This window comes from Mus caroli, chromosome 2 (genome assembly GCF_900094665.2).
Source record: "Mus caroli chromosome 2, CAROLI_EIJ_v1.1, whole genome shotgun sequence".
Taxonomy (NCBI): Eukaryota; Metazoa; Chordata; class Mammalia; order Rodentia; family Muridae; genus Mus; species Mus caroli.
The window spans coordinates 8,997,892-9,006,178 of record NC_034571.1 but is presented as its reverse complement, the minus strand read 5'-3'; positions in this window follow the sequence as shown (position 1 = coordinate 9,006,178).

Below are 8,287 nucleotides of genomic sequence, written 5' to 3'. Positions count from 1 at the left end.
TATAGATACATACACTCAGGGAAACATTCATATGGAATAAATAAACAAATGAAAATAGATCCTTAAAATATATTGCATCCCCCAAAAGAGAAAAAGGAACTCTCTCTTTTCTTTTTTGATGACATTTTGAGTCACTGGATTCACCTATTCTAATGGTGAATATTATCTGGACTTTTGTCTTATAAAGCCTATTCTTATATGTTTAAGCCACATCACTTTGATGGTTTCCTATGACTTGTAAATGAAATCACTGATGCAGTCAATTGTTCATCAATTTTTAAATTTCCAAATAAAAATTACAATAATACATAATGATGAATAATTCATTATGATTGTATTGTCTGAAATGAGCCAATAAGAAATCACTTCTGTACCTTTGCAGATCTTTTTTAAAAATCTTATTGAAAATGAATTTTCATATGTATATTCCAAACATGGTTCCTCACCCCCATCTTCCCCGTATTCTCCACACCTCCCCTCTCATCCAACTCCAAACCTTTTCTCTGACTCTTGTTTTCTTTTCTTTTCTTTCTTTTTTTTTTTTTTTTTTTTTTTTTTTTTTTTTTTTTTTTTTTTTTGAGTCAGTCCTCTGTCTCTTTAGGAAGCTCACTAGTCAATTACCTTCATTTTCATTCTTTATTCTTTGTCTATGTGTCTAACACTCTATTCAATTGCTCGAATCCTTCGTCTGCATTCTAGAATGATGGTTTCCATTGGCCATTCCAATGCTAGATTTATTTCTACATATCTTTCTCACCTCTGTTGCATATGTTTCATCTTGTAATATGTTTAACTTATTAGTGACCCTCTCCCTACTTCCTCTCTTTTGTGACATGCCCTCTCCTTATTTTTTCATACCAGTTGAAGATTTACCTACTATTTCCTATTTTTATGACTTTTCTCCTAAATGAAGGGATGTGGACAAGGCTCTGAGATTTATTTCCTCGATTATTTTCCAGTGCAACTGAATTGTCATCTTGCAGATCCACAACCCCTTCTATGACCTTAAGCCATAGCAAGTGAAGCTATTGCCTTTTATCTTTTATGTAAGTTACATGAACTTCAGTTATGGAATGTAACACATGTATTTAATATCTATAACCACTTTTCTCAATTGATTTGTGTAAAAAAATAAAAACAAACAAACAAACAACAACAACAAAAGACCACACTTGCTGAAGCACAGCTTTCCTGTTTCACATAGGATGGCTAGCCATGAAGCTTTCAGGATCAACCTGCCTCAGGTGCTCACTGCAGGGGTTACAGGCTCATGCAGCCATGTCTGTCATTCTATATAAGTCCTGGGGTTTCTAACTCAGATCCCCATGCATTCAGATTGAGTAGTCTTACTCAGTGAGCCATCTCTCCAGCCCTGGATGGATGAGTGGATGAGAATACAGTCTATCACCCCAAACAAGTTGGATTAGAAACTGATATTCAGAGTACAGTGGCACATAAGAATGTTAACAAAAGACATCTGGAATTTTCTTTCATTCTCTTTATGTCAAGCAAAAGCATATTTCTCATTCCTGATATGTCAATTCAATTAGAAAAAAAATTCCAGATATGAAAGTCAAAGATACTCTGCTCCTGTATGTCACAACAATGAAGACAGAGAAGTATTGTGGTACAGTTCATAGAGAGCAATACATAATCTTCAATGTCACTGCCATAATAAAAATGACATTTGAACTATTCCATCTATTGCTTCTTTCTCTAAATTCCTTCCCCCACTCTGCCAGGAAGTAAGCATGGCTAGTGGCAGTTGAAGTTCAATCTGCCCATACACATTGTGTAACAAGAGAGCACACGACTTGCAGAGACTTTTTAGTGGGTGTTCTAATGTTTCCTTTGAGTGTAACTTCTGAAAACTCAATTGTGAAACAAGAACTTTCAAAGAGCTCAGTAACAAGAAAATTTGAAAATAAGTCCTAACTTAGTAAAGTTAAAGAGAGTGACTTTAAGATTATCACACACTTTATTAGTAAAATGTGTCCAATGTGTTGACTACATTATGTAATGTATACCCCATAGCTCAGGTTTCTGATCCTCCATATATCTTATTCATCTGTTTTGCGACTGAATTTTCTATATGCTTAGACTGAATTTTCTATATGCTTACCTGTTCGTCTAATGGATCCAAATTGCTTCTAAAATTAGTTTGGATCATGTCTTGATATTGCTACTGTTGACATTTCTGGGCTTGCTAAAGAAATACATTGTTTTCAATTGCTGTTTTTCAGATAACCCAAATCAACAACACAGGACTAATTAGTTTAGAAGATCTAATGGTTTCTGAAATCCCCAAGAATCATCACAAGATACCTCAAGCAATCTCTCTATGACTTGTGCCAGCTCCTTCTTAGTCTTCTGTGCTCACACTGTGCCTTTGAAAACCCTCCTTAAACAAACTTCATTTCCTGTTTCTGTAGGGAGGGAGGGTAGAGGTCTGAGCAGGATAGGGCTTCTGTACTTTTCTCTGTGCTCTCTTTATGGCCAGGAAGATGGGGTAAACAGCCCCAAGCATATATCTTACAGCGACATGAAAGCCATCTCTACAGTGTTGTTCCTGGGAACACTTGACTACAAAGAATTATCTGGCAGAGTTAAGACCAATATTACATTTAATAGCATTTGAAAAAGAAGAAATGTAAGTATGAACTGGATAAATCTTTGTTTTCTCAGAATGGAAAAAAAAAACCTAGAGTTTTTTTTTTTTTAATTTCTAGCACACAGCAATATTTTAAAAATCATAAGAGGAAAAAAATAAGATTTATTATAACCGAAAAATATTAAAGCAAATATCAGAATATTTAGCAGCCTACTAAAATCTTGTTTTTGTTTGTTTTGTTTTGGGGCTATTAATTTCTCTTTAGACAAAAGAACATTCATGTCCTACAGTTTCTACAATTTTGTACTGGAAGGATACAATTATTTTATAATGTAATTTGAGCACATACATTTTCAAACTCCTAAATCAAATCTTGTTACAAAGCAAAGGCAGTAACCAAATACTCTTTAAGGATGAGGTGCTTACAGAGCCAACTGATGCTTTTATTTTTCAGTAAATTCAAATTATAATCCAATGGCACCACCTGTTGTTGGGATGGCAGAATTGACCCAGATGACAAGATTACATACTGAAAACCAAATCCAGAAGGCGAGCATAGGCCTTTGCTTGCTGGGACATGACATAATGAGACAGTTACATAGTGATTGATTTACTTGGACACTGCTCTGACCATGGCCTTCAGTAGAAATGTGCAGGATGTCTTAAGGACCCATCATTGTATGAGCATAAGAGAATATATGATTAGGACTAGTTTCCCCTTATGTATTTAAGTGTAAGCCATAGAAGATAATTATTGCTAACACTAATAGTGTGTGTGTGTCTGTGGGGAGAGAGAGAGAGAGAGAGAGAGAGAGAGAGGCACAGATAGAAGCCAGAGGCTAATATCAGGACTTGTCCTTCACCGTGTTCTATCTTATCTCTTTTTTTTTATTGGCTATTTTCTTTATTTACACTTCAAATATTTTCCCCTTTCCAGATCTCCCCTTCAGAAACCCAGTATCCCATCTCCCTTCCCCCCTTGCCTCTATGAGGGTGCTCCCCCACTCACCCACTCACTCCCACCTTCCCGTCCTGGCATTCCCCTACACTGGGGCATCGAACACCCTCAGGCCCAAGGGCCGCTCCTCCCAGTGATGTCCAACAAGGCCATCCTCTGCCATATATGTGGCCAGAGCCATGGGTACCTTCATGTGTACTCCTTGGTTAGTGGTTTAGACCCTGGGAGCTCTGGTTGGTTGATATTGTTGTTCTTCCTATGGGTTTGCAAACACCTTCAACTCCTTCAGTCCTTTCTCTCACTCCTCCATCAGGAGCCCCATGCTCAGTCCAATGGCTGGCTGTGAGCATCTACTTCTGTATTTGTCAGGCTCAGGCAAAGCCTCTCAGGAGACAACCATATCAGACTTCTGTCAGCAAGCACTTCCCAGCACCCACAATAGTGTCCAGGTTTGGTGACTGTATATGGATGGATCCCCAGGTGGGGTAGTCTCTGGATGGCCCTGCAGTCTCTGCTTCACACTTTGTCTCCATATTTTTTCCTGTGAGTATTTTATTTCCCATTCTAGAAAGCATCCACACTTTCTTTCTTTCTTTCTTTCTTTCTTTCTTTCTTTCTTTCTTTCTTTCTTTCTTTTTCTTTATTAGATATTTTCTTTATTTACATTTCAAATGCTATCCCAAAAGTTCCCTATACCCTCCACTCGCCCTGCTCCCCTACCCACCCACTCCCACTTCTTGGCCCTGGCATTCCCCTGTACTGGGGCATGTAAAGTTTGCTAGACCAAGGAGCCTCTCTTCCCAGTGATGGCTGACTAGGCCATCTTCTGCTAGATATGCAGTTAGAGACACAAGCTCTGGGGGCATCCACACTTTCTTCTTGGGCTTCACATAGTCTGTGAATTGAATTTTGGGTATTCTGAACTGTTGGGCTAATATCCACTTATCAATAAGTGCATACTGTGTGTGTTCTTTTGTGACTGAGTTACCTCATTCAGGACGATATTTTCAAGTTCCATACATTGGCCTGTGAATTTCATGAAGTCATTGTTTTTAATAGCTGAGTAGTATTTCATTGTGTAAATGTACCACATTTTCTGTATTTATTCCTCTGTTGAGGGGCATCTGGGTTGTTTCCAGCTTCTGGCTATTATAAATAGAGCTGCTATGAACATTGTTCCCTTCCCCTAGTCTTGAGTGGGCTAATCACACAGTAATTGTTTACCACAGTCAGTCTTCAGCCAGCCTAGCTGGAAGTCTGCTCTCTTGCCACATCAGCAACTCCCTGCAGAAGCAGACTGCTCACTGAGCTTACTTTGCCACTCAATCCAGCTGAAACAAGCAACAGAACCCAGCCTGGGTAAAGGGTGGGCCTTTGGGTTTTCCCTCTATATATTCAGAGCTAAAAAAAATTAGACATTGAACCTTAATCAGAAATCTTTGTCTTGGCTCGTTATTTCTCTCACCTGCCTGTCTTATTTTATTTCCAGTTCTCCTTCCAGGTATACCCAGTTCTCAGTGGCTGCTGGACAGCTACAGATATAGTGGAGCATGTGTCCTTATTACATGTTGGAGCATCTTCTGGGTATATGCCCAAGAGTGGTATAGCTGGGTCCTCAGGTAGTTCTATGTCCAATTTACTGAAGAACTTCTAGACTGATTTCCAGAGTCATTGTACCAGATTGCAATTTCACCAGCAGTGGAGGAGTGCTCCTCTTTCTCCATATCCTTGCCAGCATCTGCTATCACCTGAGGTTTTGATCTTAGCTATTCGGACTGGTGTGAGGTGGAATCTCAGGGGGTTTTTTGATTTGCATTTCCCTGATGACTAAGGATGTTGAACATTTCTTTAGGTGCTTCTTGGTCATTAGAGTTTCCTCAGTTGAGAATTCTCTGTTTAGCTCTGTTCCCCATTTTTAGTAGAGTGATTTGATTCTCTGGTGTGGAAAGCCTTCAGGGGTACCACTTGGCAGGAGTCTGACATTGGTTAAGGACAAAGAAGTGGGCTTCAGACAGGAATCTGACATTAGGGCAAGATAAGGAATCAGCAAGAATCTAACTTTAGGCTGTGATAGGGAAGTAGGATAAGACAGCAATTATAGTCTTAGGGTGGAGCTAGGCCTCAGGCAAGACTTTTGGTCTTGGACGTAAGTGGGCTCAAGTATTTTGGTCATTATGATAAGCCCTTTTTATCGTGGGAGTAATCATGGGACATCGCATGCTGCTTTGTTAGTTCCTTATTGTACTGCTTGCCCAAAATACTTGTATGTAATTAAAATGGTATAAAAAAATGGGTTGGAAAATAAAATTTTTTCTTCAGTCTCAGAATTGACTGGGGTCACACTACAATGTTGTTTAACTGTCTTTTTTCTTTTTAATCCTCACTCCCATGCTGGAGAACCTGTTGATTGACTGCGCAGGCTTGGTCACTCTGGAGTCTAACTTCTTGAGTTCTTTGTATATATTGGAATTAGCCTTCTATCTGATTTAGGATTGGTAAAGATCTTTTCCCAATCTGTTGGTTGGCATTTTGTCCTATTGACAGTGTTCTTTGCCTTACAGAAAATTTGCAATTTTATGAGGTCCCATTGTCAATAATTGTTCTTAAAGCATTAGCCATTTGTGTTCTGTTCAGAAAAATTTCCCCTGTGCAATGTGTTCCAGGCTTTTCCCCACTTTCTCTTTTAGATTCAGTGTATCTGGTTTTATGTGGAGGTCCTTCATCCACTTGGACTTGAGCTTTGTACACGGAGATAAGAATGGAACAATTTGCATTCTTCTACATGATAACTGCCAGTTGAAATTGCACCATTTGTTGAAAATGCTGTTTTTTCCACTGGATGGTTTTAGCTCTTTTATTAAAGATCAAGTGACCATAGGTGTGTGGGTTCATTTCTGGATCTTCAGTTCTATTCCATTGATCTACCTGTCTGTCACTGTACCAGTACCATACAGTTTTTATTTCTATTGCTCTGTAGTACAGCTTGCAGTCAGGGGTGGTTATTCCCCCAGAAGTTCTTTTATTTTTGAGATTTAGTTTTTGCTATCCTGGTTTTTTGTTATTCCAATGAATTTGAGAATTGCTGTTTCTAACTCTATGAAGAATGGAGTTGGAATTTTGATGGAGATTACATTGAATCTGTAGATTGCTTTCAGTAAGATAGCCATATTTTTCTATATTGATCCTGCCAATCCACAAGCATGGGAGATCTTTCCATGTTTGGAGGTCTTCTTCGAGTTCTTTCTTCAGAGACTTGAAGTTCTTGTCATATAAATCTTTCACTTATGTAGTTAGAGTCACACCAAGATATTTTATATTGTTTGTGATTATTATGAAGGGTGTCAATTCCCTAATTTCTTTCTCAGCCCATTTATACTTTGAGTAGAGGGAGGCTACTCATTTGTTTGAATTAATTTTATATCCAGCCACTTTGTTGAAGTTGTTTATCAGGAGTAGGGGCTCTCTGTTGGAATTTTTGGGATCACTTAAGTATACTATCATATCATCTGCAAATAGTGGTATATTTGACTTCTTCCTTTCCAAATTGTATTCCTTTGACTTCCTTTTGTTGTCTAATTGTTCAGGCTAGGACTTCAAGTACTATACTGAATAGGTAGGGAGAGAGTGAGCAGCCTTTTCTAATGTCTGATTTTAGTGGGACCACTTCAAGTTTCTTTCCATTTAGTTTGATGTTGGCTACTGGTTTTCTGTATATTGCTTTTACTATGTCTAGATATGGGCCTTGAATTCCTGACCCTTCTAAGACTTTTAACATGAAGGGATGCTAAATTTTGTCAAATGCTTTTTCAGCATCTAATGAAATGATCATTTGGATATTTTTTTCTCTGAGTTTGTTTATATCGTGGATTACATTGATGGATTTCCATATACTGAACCATTCCTACATCCCTGGGATGAAACCTACTTGATCCTGGTGAATGATCATTTTGATATATTCTTGGATTCAGTTTGTGAGAATTTTATTGAGCATTTTTGCATCATTATTTGTAAGGGAAATTGGTCTGATGTTTTCTTTCTTTGTTGGGTTTTTGTGTGTTTATGAGATAAAGTTTAGTAAGCTCTGGGATCCATCTGTGTCCCTCTGTACCCCACTGTGCTAGGGTTGTAGGCATCTGGGTTCTGGGGATTCTGACTCAGGTTCTCTTATTTTTGTGGCAGGCACTTTAGTGACTAACCTATCTCCTCAACATCAACATTGATTTTTTTATATACAACATAAATCAGATTGCATTGAACAAAGTTCTGCAGATTATGAGTTTGGAACCATTTATTTGTTTACTACTAGAAATACGATGGACTGAATAAATAACCAGTAAATACATTTAAAATTAATTTTTACAAAATGATGAATACATACTTACATTCATTTACCTAAAGAATGTCCTCACAAGTGAAGTCATTGAAGGATTTCAGAAGAAGGGCAATAAGGCCTGGTGATAGGTCAGTCGGAAAGTGCTTGGTACTAAAGCACAAGGACCCAAGTTTGACGCCAGCTGGGTGTTTTAACATAGTCTTATGATTCCAGCACTGAGGAGTCCTGTATATTTTTGGCTAGCCTAGTTAAGTTGGTGACCCTAGATTCCAGTGAGAGACCCTGTCTCAGAAAACAGCTGCAGGATTCCATGTGTGTCTATACACACAGACAGAAACACACACAACAACAGACACACAGTGCAGAGAGAGAAAGAGAGAGAGAG